The following is a 15,828-nucleotide window of genomic DNA, read 5'->3' as shown; positions in this document are numbered from 1 at the left end:
GGATATTTCCCTTAATGCATCGGGCTTTGAAACTTAAGCAGCCTACTTTGTCCTTCAACAATCCATCCGTTAACTACCTCCTCGGGATTTTAGAGAACCTGCACCCAATAATGTTCAAGTGGATTTGTGAAACAGATGGACACTTACATAAACTTATAATTAAGCCTATCATAAACCAAAAGAGATTTCCAAAGATTACCTGATTTTTAAAGAAATCATATTTAGTGGTTTCTCCCACTCCACATTTCTATTATCTTCCCTCTCAAAGCATCTTAGGCATGATTTACCAAAAAAAAAAATCTATTTTTAAAACTCATGTATAATTAAAAAGCTGTAGTAGCTATACTTATGAGAAGTTTAAATTACATCCAATGCACAAAAGTAAAGGTAATTTTAAAATACATTTAAAAATACTTTTTCAATGTGATGTTATTTAAATCCTCATGAACTAAAGCCCGAAGTATCCATATATTAATTATCAGGCAGGCATTCTTAGGATGGAATGCCATGTTCCCAATTGATTATGTATTCAGATTGGAGCCATCTGCCTGTTTGAAAATAACAAGGACAACTCATTTTTGTCCAGCCCATGATGGCTTTCAGGCACTTGCACATTCTCCATCTGAGCAACTCCAAGATACTCTGGTGAAGGGAAGGCAGGGGAATGGGGGTGATCAACAAGTGAAAAGCCTTGTGGCTTATGAGTGGGTGCGCCAGGATTGAACCCAGGTTTTCTGACTACTTGTTCAACACTTTATTTCAGCTCAAAACACATTATTTAATCTCTATAAAACTTTAAATGGTGCTTGAACTTTTATTAAAGTGGAAGACCAAGATAACCTTCAACTTCCCATTGTGACTATCAAATCGCCTGTCCTCACCTACGGGAAAGACTTGGAAACACATTTGTGCAAACTTCCTCAAACACATTCATCAGCAATCACTAAGATTATGTTATAACTTAACTCTTCAGAAAATAAAATATTTTAGGGCTTTCTTCCCCACCAACTGCACTCTATAATTCAGCCAAAATCTTGAGCTTTATCATTACTCTACTAGGTTGATTCAGAAGAACTGTAGGGGCTGCAGAGCTGCAGGTTAGAACAGACAGTATACCTTGAGCTCTGACCAAGACACTCTGAATGATGAAATGACTTACAGAAAGATTTTCAACATTGGGAAAGTCCTTTTCATTTGCTACAAATAAAAATTTAATAAAATTTCTAGCTGGGTTTGTGGCTCAGTGGTAGAGCACTCTCTTATTACCTGGTACAAGTGAGGCACTTGGTTCAATCCTCAGCACCACATAAAAATAATAAATAAAATAAAGGCATTTAAAAAAATTTCTAAAACCATAGCTTTGTTATCTCACACATCTCATAATGAAGAAATATATGGCAGACCCCCTCTACCCATGGCTTCAGTTACCCAAGATCAACTACCGTAAAAAATACTAAATAAATTCCACAAGTAAGCACTTCATAAGTTTTAAATCATGCACCCTTCTCAATAGCAAGGCTTTCCATCCACTCTGTCCTGCCTGGACAGAGGGTACATGAGATAGACTGGCAATCTGACCATATTTTGGAGTCAGCAGAGATGTGAAAGCAAAGGCTACTAAGGGATATGGCACAATAGTAAATGTTAAATTAAAAAAGGGGGGGGGGGAGGGCACTCAGCAGAGGCTAGATTGCTTCTCTGGGGGAGCAACAGGCAAAGCCAGAATCAAAGATGGCAACAGCAGTCTTGGAATGGTGGGTCAAGGTGGGTTTTCATATCTAAATTTTAAAATGTTTTTCACATAAAAAATTAATAATTTAGAGTCAAAATAACTGTCTGCATTGGTATTATTTAAGATGCATTCTTAGCTTATAATTTAGATATCAAAAAATCAAAAAACTTTAAGCATTTATCAAACATTATTATGCACAGGATATTGAGTTTGCAATTTAAAAGGATAAGACTTGCCTACTTAAAAAGGTTTTTTTTTCAAAGTAGATATACAGTAAACACTAAACAAGAGGCAATAATAGATTTTTATGAAGTAAAAAAAGTTTTTTCCCAAAACAAGATTTCTATGTGGTGAAATATATAAGCTGGAAATCTACTACCTTTATCTGTATCAGTTACTGTAGGAATACACACTATGGGAACATTGTGCTTAGCCCCAAGGATATATAATCACATGGCATTAAAGATCCTTGTCCTCTGTGGTTAGCAATACCTGATCCACTCCTTCTGTCCCCTCACCTTATCTACCTCTCTTCTATTCCTTTCATCTCTGCCCTCTCCCTTACCCTTATTCTTCTTTACATGACCCTCAAACTCCTTCTCTTATTAAGTTCATATTGGAAAGTCCAATGGTAATTTGCAATTCTAATTTTGACTCATCTACCAGATCTGAGACTATTGAATTCACTCCTCCTTTCCTTGTATCATGTGCAGGGCATGTGAGAGTCAAAGGATGAGGAACAGTTCCCACCTGTGGTCCAGCAGAGGTAGACTGGGGAAACCACTGAATTCAGTATATTTTTCTAGGTATAATAACAACACAAGTCTAAAAGCAGACAGAGTGCCACAAAGGGGCATCACTTTGGAGTGGAGAAAAGAGTGTAAGGAGTAAGAGCAGAGGCAGAGGACAGATATGACACAGGAACCGTTCCAGGCAAGGAGAACAGCATGTCCCAGAGAAAAATGAGGGACTCAGGGAAGATGGTAGATGAAGATGGAGAATGGGAGTGGCAGGGTGAAGGCTGTGAGTCAGTCATGAAGTTGACCATGTAGGATAAATAAAAATCAATGGCAGATAGTGGGACAAAGAGGAATAAAATGAAGCTAGGAATGAGACAGTTAACACCATGTGCCATGACAGGCTATAATTGCTAGAGGTAAGTCCACTCAACTTTCAAGGTTCAAAGGTGAAAGAATGCAACACAATCAATTGTATGATCTATAGTACTGTGAAACAAAACCTAGTTCCTTAATAACAAAAGTTCAGTCATTTCTAGTTCTATAAGCAGGAATGTCTGATGTATGCAGTGTAAAATAAACTGAACTTATGTTTTTGGCAATAGGAAATCATTCTTAATAGATTATAACTTCTTAGCACTAGTCACATGAAGCTTATTTCCAGTATGACATCATTTCACATAAAGACCAACAATTCTTAAGATTTAAATTCAAACATGTTTAGCTAAATATCAAATAGGCTACAATGACCATTGAGTTTTACTGATGAAGGTCAAAGCTTATCCAAAGATTAGCTTTTCAAGCCTCCTGGTCAAGTAAATCAGTGATAGGTTTCAGTGTCTCTGGGGCAATAATTCAATTTTTTCTTTTTTTTTTTTTTAATAGGAGATTAAACCCAGATTGTACCAGTAAGCTACATTCCCATTCCTAGTCTTTATTTTTTTGAGATAGGGTCTTGCTAAATTGTTGAGATTGGTCTTGAACTTGACCTCCTCCTGACTGGACCTCCCAAGATGCTAGGATTACAGCTGTGGGTTCTTCAATTTTTTTTTTTGGTGGGGGGGTGCATACCAGGGATTGAACTCAGGGCCACTCAGCCACTGAGTCACATCCCCAGCCATATTTTGTATCTTATTTAGAGACAGGGTGTCTAACTGAACTGCTTAGTGCCTCACTGTTGCTGAGGCTGGCTTTGAACTTGTGATCCTCCTGTCTCAGCCTCCAGAGCCTCTGGGATTACACGCATGAGCCACCCCACACCCGGCTGGGTTCTTCAATTATTATTATTTTTTTAATGTGGTGCTGAGGATCGAACCCAGTACCTCATGAATGCTAGGCAAGTGCTCTACCTCTAAGCCACAAACCCAGCCCCAATTTTGCCCACACATAAAGTATCAAATAGATCAGGCCTTATATAGACTATCAGTTGTTACTGGGCAATATAGTAATGGCTTAGTGTGAAGCAAAATCTATCAGAAAAGAGTGTGTTTTATGCTTCCCATGTGCTAGCTGCTGTGTTCTTATAGAAGTAGTCTAAGCTACAATACTTAGGCTGTGGTTGCAGCTCAGTGGTAGCGTGCTCACCTCACGTGGGGAAGGCACTGGGTTCGACCCTCAGCACCACATAAAAATAAAGGTATTTTGTCCATCTACAACTAAATATATATATAAAAAAATGGGGGGTGGAATGGAGAATTAATGTTTAATGGGTAAGGAGTTTCAGTTTGAAATAATGAAATAGTCCTGGAGATGGATAGTGCTATAATTTGGATCTTAAATGTCACCCAAAGGCCCATAAGTTAAAGCCTTAGTACTCAGCTTGCATTATCAAGTGGTGTGAAAACTTCAAGGAGTGGGAAGGTCTTTCCTCCAAAACTGTGAGCCAAAATAAAGCATTTCTCTTTATAAGTTGATTATCCAGGTATTTTTGTAACAGTGAAGAAAAGCCAACAGATGGGTGATAATGGTTGTAGAACATGAATGTAATGAACTTTACTGGACTGTACACTTAAAAATGATTACAATGGTAAATTTTATGTTTTTTATATGTATATAAAATATTATATAACACGACAACAAAAACACCTCCAAACAAGCAAATAAAAATCTATCAATCCAAGTCCAAGATCTATCACGTTGGATGGATGGATCACATTCTGGTCCTGTTAGTTCTCACCTTAATGCCAATTACAAAAATAACCATATAGAAGGAAAACCAAATTTTTCTGTTTTTAAATGCAGCAGCAAATTATTTTAACAATATGTAGTTAGATTTCAGACAATGCTAACTAGCCTTTCATTATTCTTATTTTCCACTGAATTTTCCCCTTATGTACAGATAATAAAGCAAAGCCACTTAAAATTTCAAAATACTTCAGTGGCCCCTGGAAAACAGGATAAGGGATTTATGAAACAGTCAAACACTATTTACTAAACTTTTGGTGGGCAATTAGAAAAATCTGTACAGCCCATGATGGGAAATGGAAAACTTGGTATGTACCAAACCCACCTAGTACCAAAATTATTTGGGGGACTTAGAGTAATCATTGTATACTTTGTAGACAAAAAATAGCAAAATGACACTGCAAAAAGACTATTTTATAAGATAAGTGCACAAGTTTACAGAGAAGCATTTAAGGTAGACAGAATTCTTCCCATGTGCTAGCTTAATTTCATTAAAACAGGAATTTAATTTCAATTAAAACAGGAATATTAATAGAATGGCTTAAAAACAAAACAAACAAAAAAACCCAAAGTTAGTTTTAATGTGACAAGTCTTTAGTGGCTCTGACCTTTAAAATTCTGGTCCTATCAGGAACTTAGAACTAGCTTAAACCATTTCAGATTGAACCTGGTCTCCTTCCTCATCAAAATATCCTGGAAACCAACGGCTATGACTAGGTTTCTAGGACTCTACCTTTATTCTGGGTTTAAGAGGATTCTTACCTCTACCCTCTGTTTCTGAGTAAAGGAGCTTTCCAGGTGCTGATTTGTTAATTTTCCTACCATTAAAAGGCTGGAGACAAGGTGAGAAAGTTCACAATATAAACATGCCTCCAATTCTTAGAAGTTATCATGATAAGCACTTTTTAAAAAATAGGACCTTTGAAAGCTAGCCTGAGAACAAACAGTACAAAGGAGCAAAGCATGGAAGAGCTATGGACAATGTCCAAATTGCCCTTCCTCCTGTTACTTAGAGTAACAGGAAATGGGCAGGAAATGCACAGGCTCTAATACCTTTATTGTTTATGGCTTCCCGTGCAGCAGGCATGTTCTAAAAATGTTCAAAGTAATCCAAGGTATGGCTTAAAATATCAGTGCCAATTTTTCATTTAGCCTTAAGGTATCATTGCATAAACTCAAAAATAATACAGCAATGAGGATCATAAAGAAAATAAAGAAAGCCTATCACATTTAAAATACATTATAAACTGAAAATCAGGAGTACAGAGGAGGCTGCCAAGAGACTGCTATACTTTACTAAGGAAGTGATAAAAATGTGAAACAGAACCTTGGCAGCATGCAACAAGGGCTGGAGATATTCTAGCATATCATCTCTGATTGATGTCTAGGGTCAAAATTAACCAAATGGTATAGTGTTGCTTGTGACAGAGTTTCTTAAAGGTATTGGCTTGTCCCTAAACAAACCTACTACTGTTGTAATTGAAGGTGAATCATACAATCCACATTATTGGGGTACTAGAAATCTTTCTTCTTCTTCTTCTTCAGTTCTGGGGATGTAACTCAGGGCCTCACACATGCTAGGCAGGTGCTCTGCCACTAAGCTACAAACCCCCAGCTCATAAAAAATATTATATGCATCTATTTTGGATTACCAAATCCAGAGCTTCCCAATCTGTCTTGCTGACAACCTTTCTCAAAATTATTTTCAGAAAGGTCACATATGCATTTACTCTACAAAGAAAATAATTCTAGAACTAAAAATCAGTTATAGAATAATCCATAGTTAAAAAACAAAGTATTTTCATGAGACTTCAATTTAACAAAGGAACATTTATAAAGTACCTACCACGTGGCTAGGTAAAGGGCTGGTTGCTGAGCTAATTTAGAAAGGTTAACAAGATATGGCTTGTACTCTCCACATACTCAAAGTCCACTCCAGTGGAAAATACACATGTAAGTGTGTATTTAAACAAATGTTTGTGAGAATAAGGGAAGAAACCACTCTTAGGGGAACTACAATCTATTTCCATGAAGATATGACATGTGAGTTGTAATGGGAAGGACAGAGGCGACATCCAGGTAGGAAGAGAGAACACTTGGTGTTAGAGGAAAGCAGAAAGCCCTGACAGAACAAAGTATGTGGCCACCATTACCAGACACAGCTAGAGGAAGGTGGCCAGAGGGAGAAGATATAGCCCTGAGAAGCTGGCTGTTAAACTGAACAGATCAGAGTCTGGACTTAACCTGTAGGTAATGGGAAGTCAGTAGGTGTGTTCTGAGCATGATTAAGCCCTGGTTTAGACTTTACACATGACCTTAATGTATCATTTTCCATAATGATACATTAAGCTACCATAATGATCACCACACAAATTCGGTGGCTTAAAGCACAAATTTAGTGTTAAAAATTCTGGAAACCAGAAGTCCAACATCAGTTTTACTGAGTCAAAATCAAAGTTTTGAGAGGACCACACCCTCTCTGGGGATCAAAGGGAGAATCTCTCTTCCATGCCTTTCCCAGCTTGGTGGCTGTCAGTATTCCTGGGCTTGTGGCCACATCACTAATTTCTGCTGCCATCTGCATGTGACCTTTCCTCTAATTGCTCTCTGCTTCTCTTATACAAATATTTATGATGGCATTTAGGTCCAACCTGCATAATCCATAATGATCTCATCTCAAAATTCTTAATCACATCTGTTAAGGTCTCTTTTTGCAAATAAGGCAATATTTTACAAATTTCAGGGACTAGGACATGGATCTATGTCAGGAGGATTGTTTCTCAACTTACTTTCTATAATGTGGGAGGGATCAAGTCTGGGAACAGGGAGAATAGCCAGGAAAGCACCGTTAGTCTGTGGGGTCAAAAGGAAGGGGAGGCTGGACTGGGGTATGGGCAGTGAGTACTAGGAGAGGAATGGAGAACAAGAGAAGATTACACATTTAGATTTGAGGAAGGGGGATGAGGAAGTGAACAAAAAATGACGTCCATATTTGTAGTTTTTGCAGCAATTAGATGACAATGTCATTAATCAAGACAGGTACTACAGAAGGAGACAGAACAGGATAACACATCCAGTTTCCATCACACAGTTTGAGATGCTTTGGGCCATGTGGAAATTTTCAGAATACAGAATACGGAATTTTAAGAAATGACTAAGAATAGGAAATACTAAAGGATAGCTTATCCTCCACAACTAATTGGTGCTGTTTCATTCAATTTAGCCTTGAAAAATATATCTCAGAATTTTATTCAGTCGACAACCCAATATATACCAGCATACATGCTAGCTGCTAAGGACACAAAGTTCCTGGTGAAATTTACTGTTATTGAGGGGCAGGACTGACAAAAATCAAACAATCATACAAACAAGTACAAAATGTGAACTATAGGCAGTGCTACATGCTCTAAGGGGGAATTTGATTAAGTCAACAAAGAAAGCCGGGCTTTCTAGAGGAAGCCTCCAACTCCCAGCAGAGCTCAGAAGGAACATGGCCACTGAAACAAAAAAAGGGAGAGAAGAGAAACTTTCCATGCTCACTAACACTGCTTTACTCAAGCTCTTGTCGACTCTCCCAGGACACTAGGACCTCAAATCAATCTTCACTTCTAAAATATTCTACTAGAATTCAAACTGTTGATTAAAGAACATACCTTCTTTTCTTTCATTTCCCAGTTCTTAGTATAATGTAAGCATATTATAAGATTCCACAATGGTTACTTACTAAAAGAATGAAATGTCCTAAAACACCAATCTGATATTATTCTACTTACTTATCTGTTTGCTCCCCACAACTTAATACGCTAAAATTCAAGTTCTCCAGCAAAATCTTATAACAAGACTCATCAAAAGCTGTTCCCAAACACCATCTTGGCTTTATATCCTCTCACTGCCCCTCAGCATTCAAAACATTCACCCCTGCTTCCACCATGACACCTCATGGCTTTGGAAACTGTTTTGCTGTATCTTTGAGTGTGTATTGTTTCTCCACAGAGCATAGTTTTGCCCTCATCTGTCTGATGAACTCTTACTGACCCTTCAAAACACTCCTTAGATGCACTATCTTTTGTGAAGCTTTTTCCAACTTTCTCAGTTAGCTGCCTCTCCTCTGAATTGCTATCACACATCTTATGTACCTTTGATGGTACATATCACTTACTTGTCCAATAAATTTTTATCAAGCACCTCTTTGTCTAGCCCTATTCTAGGGGATAGAAATATACTGATGAACTAAACAAGACTCCCCCCTCCCCTCTTTATTGAGAAGCTTACATTCTAGTTGTGAGAGATCAATCAAAGCGTATTTTCTAAAAGGTACAATTTGAGGGGGGTAAAGTGGGGTGGGGGAAGGGATAGAAAATAACAGGGTAAAGTTCTAAGTAGGAAATGAAGAAAATGGGTGAGTAAGTCCTGCAGATAAATATCTGGGAAAACAAAGTTTCAGTCAGAGGAAATAATGAAAAGCAAAATCCTGAGGAAAAGGGCATGCTTGGCAAGTTTGAAAACTAGCACTGAGGTCAGTGGGATGGTGGAGCATGACTGAGAGGTCACACAGGTCTCAGGAAGGTAAGAGAGGGTCAGGTGACCTGGGACTGCAGCTTTTATTCTGGCTAAAAAGCAAAGCCATCAAAGGGTTCTGTGCAGAGGATCAATACAGATCCATGTTTGGAAAGGATCTCTATGAATGTTATGCTCCCAATACTTCGAGAAATAAGATGCAAACCTGGAGGCTAGTCTGTTTGGACAGTTGCTGTGATAACCCAGGTGAGAGGTGATGGGGCCTCAGCCTATGTGTGAGAGCAGTGGAATTCTGAGATCTGACCAGATTCTGCTCTCTTTTGAAGGCAGATCTGATAAGAATTGTTGGATTTAATATGAGAGAAAAATAAGTAAGAGTCTATGATGGATAGTCCAAAGGTTCTCAGCTTTGGCTAAAGAAGTGGAAAGACAGAACTTCTATTTATGACGATGTGAAGACTGTGCAAGGGGCAGGTTTGTGAGCAGAATCACGAGTTCTCTTGCAGGCATTTTAGGACATTTGGGAGATCCAATCAGACACTTAAATGAATACATAGATATTTAGATACGAGTCTGAATGCAGGGAGAAGAATGAGAATGGGGATACAAAATTGTTGGGAGTTACCAGAATATAGACTATATTTAAAAGCATGGGATAAGATGAAGTCATCCAAAGCAATGCTGCAAAGGCTTTGATGTGTTCAGGAATTACCTAGGGATCTGTAAACATGCAGATTCTTATCTGCAAGGTGTGTGTTGGTGCCTGAGATTCTGCATTTCCAAGGCTCCAGGTGATGTCTATGTTACTATTCCAGAGACCATACTTTGAGTACAAAAGATCTAGAGAGTCAGTATAGAAAGAAGAGAGAAGAGGTTCAATGATCATAGCCTAAGCACAAGAAGAGTACTGAGAAAGGACCACATCAATAGGCAACATAGGACACTGAAGGCCCAGGTGAGAGAAACTGCAGTGCCATAGCAAGAACAAACATACAGAGGGTGTTCAAGAAGAATGACAGGAGGGGAAAGTGACGTGGCGTCAAGTTGATGGTAGGGTTGTTTTTATAAATATACTGCTGGGGACAAGGACAGATTGGTTCCTGGGGAGAAAGGGAACCCCATAATGTCCCTCTGTGAGTGAGAGGGGCACAAATAGAGGAGTTGGTTTCAGTTAGGGACAAAGTATTCTTCACTATAAAGTACAGAGGCAGAATACAGGGATGTACTTGCATGTGAGGCTTTGGCAGTGGTAAAGAAAAATTTCTCAGTGACATAAACAATGTCCTCGAGTGGAGCTGAGAGGAGGAGAAGGTATTAGAAATTTTAGAAGAGAGCAGAAGTATGAAGCAAGTGTGTAGAACGAACTAACTAGAAAAACATAAATGGATTGCTGGGCAGCAAAACAGATTCAGCAGACATTAACAACCATGGAGCTGAAGGAGATATCAGCAGGGGCTTATACTTGACTCCAGTCTCAGCTAGTTACTTGGGAATTGGCATGGAAGGGGAAGAAGAGGCTGGAGTTCTGCTTGGTGAGTTCAATGTAGGGAGAGTCAGGCATGAAAGTGATCACTCCATGAAATCTAATCCAGGCAAGGAGGAAGGGGAGGACACAAGACTAACAGTGAAAACATGGAGTACATGAATTGGTGAGGCCAAAGAAATGTCAGGTCAGGGTTTTAGAGAGAGAGGGTCAAAAGACAGAAGATAGTAGTTAGATTGTGGGATGAATAAAATTGGGATTACAGAGGGGATGTAGTTACTGAGATTCTGGATCTGATCTTGGGAGGAACTATAGTGGACTGGAGGACCAGATACCTCATCACATTATACATGATTATCTTCCATGCCTGTCTCTCCTCCTAGCTTGCCCACAAACTCACTGACTTCAGAGACTTGATCTAATTATCTTAGTATCCCTGGGCCTAACAAACCATCTGGCACATAGTCTGCACTCAAAAAGTATTTTCAATTAATGAGACCTTCTTAATAGCATTAGGACAATACCAAATATACATGGTTTTATAATGAACATTAATAGAAGCATTAGTCAATAAAACATTTTTTAAAGTGATAATGAACCAGAAAGTCAACCCAAAACTTAAAGGATAAATTACATTCATTTACTAGTGTGTACCTCTACACACACACACACACACACACACACACACACACCAGTATGAGTAAGCTGCTAGATCAGTTTTCAATACTATAAACAAACTAGATGAAGAGCCCCTTCCACTGCTCTTGAGACCTGTTCTGAATATTGTACCACATGCTACATATATTGTACCACATGCTACATAGTAAAGTCATATTCTCTGGTACTCAATGTTATACATCAACCAATTAACCTGTTTTCTGCTAAGCAACAGGGGAAATACAAATTACTAGACAGTCCAGAGTATAGAAAAAAGACTTGGGAAAGTCACAGATACAAATATACAGCTATTTTAAAAACAACTACAGGAGAGAATATTGGGCATGGGGATAGAACATAAAGGACTGTATGAACAAAGTCTTACTAAATGGTCTTTATGGACTTTTGAGTTCTTACCAATAAAACTTACGACCTTCATCAAATCCTGTGTATTCTATATGTAAACTGCCACTATAGCTGTTATTACTTTTTATCAGCTATCACCTGTTGCATTTATTGGATTAAATTCTAACATAGTTCAAAACTGTTCCCATGTCACTGTCCTCCACACACAACCAAAGTTCTTACATTGCCACCTCCCACTTTGAAAGTTTTGATTTAGAAAGACATGATTTAAAAGGTATGCCCTTATAACTGTTGAAAAATGCTAAAGCTGGCTTCAGCCTCATGTCATAACCATCTATTGGTATTGCCAGTCTACACTATTGGATTTTATGCATTATTCATGCATATTTCAACCAAAATAGCATTAAGAAGAAAACCTAGCAAGAAAGCTTTTCTTGAGCAACTGATCTCAACATGTTTCTAAAATGGAAATTGGGCACACAGGAAGAAAAACATTTTGAACGTATAATATTCACAGGGTAGGAATTTTCCACAAAACTGCTATCTCAGACTAGTATCAGTACTTAAAAATAATTGTCATAAAATCATTTAACTGGTAATAAATATTTAAAAGATAATTCCTTAGATGATTACCAGAGACTTGTACAGTCATGAACCTTTAGTTTTCTCCCTTAGTTTTTCTTTACCCCTCTATGAGGTCTCATAGATCCAATTTGATTGCAAGTTCCTTGAGCAAGTTTAATCTTTGATATCATCTCATCCTTTCTTCCTCCTTTGCCACTCATCCACACCTACCCCACTGATGCATAAAATCAGCAAGTACCACTGATAACCTTGTATCTGTATTGATTACCAAACATTTTCAAGGAGGACAGAAATATCAATGACATTAATTCAACAACCTATATTCATTGGCTAAGCTTTTAGAGAGTGGAAGATGATCCTTCCCATCCCAAAGAGACAAGTACAACACTATTATTATATCTATTAAAGAGATATAAACTAAAGGAATAAAGAAAGGAATGAACTCTATTTGGAGGAGTGAAGGATGACTATCTAGGAAAGGATATATTTGAAAGATATTTGAGAGCTTTGGTAGAGATGAGGATAGTAAAAAAAAAATGAAACTAATTAGGTAGAAATATGTGAATAGGATCACTTTTTTTCTTCCATAAAGTGTCTTTATTTGCTGGCAAAATGAAGTTTTTTTAACAGAAAACTCTAGTTAGCATTTGTTTCTTGTTAAATCCTTTTGTTTCAATATGCATGAACATTTAGCTCTTTTCCAAGAAAGTGTTCATTTAGTTATATTTGAAATTTTGCTTGACATAACTATTTCATTCCTTACACACACACACACACACACACACTCACACACACACACACACACAAAAATGAAGACAAAATGTGATGCTTTGTTAAATGTATCTCCTTTTAAATGTTTTACACAATGAAATGCAAATTGTGAGAAAGCAATCTGTTTGCTTCATGGAATTTTATGAAATCTTTAGTCACTGAGCACAGTGAAAAAATGATTTTCTCAAGAGATCCCAAAGGGCTGGAAAATCATTATATTACACTGTTGGCTTGGCATCAAGGTCTGTCTTACCCACCATATTAGTAGATTTCCATTGATCCTGCTTGTCTGAAAAAAGCTTAAAGGAACATGATAAAATAAAACAGGAAATCACATGGACTTTCAATCTAGGTAAATAAAATTATCCTTTTAAAGAAAGTGACACAAGTTGGCAACTTTTTAAAAGAAGATTGAACATTTAGTGAAAAGATTTTAAGAATTTTTTTAGTTGTAGATGGAAACCATATCTTTATTTATTTTTATGTGATACTGGGGATTGAACCCAGTTCCTCACACATGCAAGGCAGCCACTCTACCACTGAGCCCCAGCCCCCAAGTTTCAAATATTTTAAGAGAAGTATCTTTAAGTACTTTTTCATATATTCTCAATGAGGACAGGCTTGATTTAATCCATTATTGTGATTACAGGAATTAAAATTAACTTTCCAATGAGATATAGCTTTGATTACTTTTGCTTGCTCTCATTTAGCTATATATCCAATTGACTAGTGCCATGGCTGCTTTTGAGGCCTAGCTAAAGACTAGGGTGGACTGTGTGAGTGGGGGAATAAGAGGACAGATGGATATGAACAGACAGGCAGGGTTTGGATCATGGTAAGAGCCTTGTAGGCAGCCTGCTGGGGTGGCTGGATCTTATTCATGGTGCCATGAGAAAGACTGTAGGTGGGGAAAGCGACAATGTATCATCTACAAAAGGGTAGTTGTGGATGACTGTACAGAATGAAGTTCAATGGGGCAAAGCTGGAAGCCAAGATCAGTTCATGCTAAGTGAAGTTAGCCAATCCCCAAAAGCAAAATGCCAAATGTTTTCTCTGATATAAGGAGGCTGATTCATAGTGGTGTAGGGAGGGGGAGAATGGGAGGAATAGATAAGCTCTAGATAGGGCAGAGGGGTGGGAGAGGAAGGGAGGGGGCATAGAGTTATTAATGATGGTGGAATGTGATGATCATTATTATCCAAAGTACATGTATGAAGACACGAATTGGTGTGAATATACTTTGTATACAGCCAGAGATATGAAAAATTGTCCTCTATATATGTAATATGAATTGTAATGCATCCCACTGTCATATATAAATAAAAAAATTAAAGAAATTAAAAAAAAAAACTAGCCATACCTCAGGTAACAAAGAGAGCTCACATATGTCAACCCCTGAGTGTACTAAGCACTATTTTAAGTACACTACAAATATTTATTACTTATAATAATCCTATGACACATTTGATGATGAAAAATGATGCATAGAAAATTGAATCAACTTTTCAAAGGGTATAAGAATGGGTAGAACTATGATTCACCAACTGCCTCCAGCCCCAAGACCTAGACTTTAACCATTGCCCTAGATTAACAGAACAAAGATAAATTCAAGGGATGATAGTAAGGTAGAATGGACAGGCCTTGGACTGTATTTTCCTGAATCGGCACACAAATGTCATGAATCGACCCCCAGTTTCTGCCTGCAGGAAATGAAAGAGGAATCACTTAAATGAGGCCAATCCCAGAAAAAACAGGATCTGAGAGGAAGATTAAGAATTCATCTTTCATATATGAAGCTGACAGCTCAGTATAGGTATCTACCAAGAGATCAGGGTTGTGGTAGTCAAGATAATGGTTATCTCAAAGATATCCAGGCCCTTATTCCAGAAATTGTGAGTATGTTATCTTACATGGTAAAAAGGACTTTGCAGATTTGATTAAATGAAATCTTAAGATGGGGAAGATTATCCTGGATTATTTGTTTGAACTCAAAGTTACCACAAGGGTGCTACTAAAAGGGAAGGAGAAGGAACAGAACATCATGGTGGAAAGGCATGGGGGAGGAACCTGCTCAGCTCATGAAAGCATGGAAGCAGAGAGAGGAGGGGGCCAAGGATAAGATATACTCTTCTAGGGTATGTGCCCAAGTACCTACTTCCTCTAACTAGGCCCCACCTCTTACAGGTTCTACCAATAATGCCATAAATTATTAGTACTTCAGTAGATTAATCCACTGATGAGGTCAGAGCCCTCATGATCCAATCATCTCCCAAAAGTCCCACCTCTGGACATTGCTGAATTGGGGACCAGCCTTCAACACATGAGCTTTTGGGAGACATTCCCAATTCAAACCATACCAGATAGTAGTTAAAGTTATATGATATGGAAAGTCTAAGTAAATGAAGCAATAACTGAACAAGTCTGTTTGGGAAGGCACAAGGAAGTAGTATCAGAAGGAATGAGGAAGGAATGACCTTAGTTACAGGGTAACATTTCTTCTTCTTTAATAGAAATGAAGGAGGAAGTGGGAACAGAGGTCAATGTCTAAATACTGTGGTGAGAAGACAAAGCCATTCCCAAATGATGGCATTATGATCTCAATGAATTATGTGGCTAGGTCAACAGTAGGTAAAGAATTTTAACTGAAGGCATCTAACCCTTCAGTTTAATTCACTTTCTATAATATCCCAAATGATTCCCAATATTTTTAGTGGTAAACAAGGAAGGCCACATAAGTTTAGACAAATAAAACAAAACACAGGTGGTCATTCAGGGGACCTTAGGACATTTCCTAT

General features: G+C 37.9%; 1 protein-coding gene across 10 annotated transcripts in view; it reads right to left on the bottom strand.

The window, feature by feature from the left end:
- Osbpl1a (oxysterol binding protein like 1A) overlaps window positions 1-15,828 on the bottom strand; it is a 220,357-nt gene that overhangs the window by 71,503 nt on the left and 133,026 nt on the right. The gene's annotated exons all lie outside the window — the stretch shown is intronic.

This window comes from Marmota monax, unplaced genomic scaffold (assembly GCF_021218885.2).
Source record: "Marmota monax isolate L192 unplaced genomic scaffold, Marmota_monax_Labrador192_F-V1.1 WCK01_AAM20220418_F8-fsc00126, whole genome shotgun sequence".
Classification (NCBI taxonomy): Eukaryota; Metazoa; Chordata; class Mammalia; order Rodentia; family Sciuridae; genus Marmota; species Marmota monax.
The sequence above is the reverse complement of the archived record's forward strand: the minus strand, read 5'-3'. Positions and strand labels throughout refer to the sequence as shown.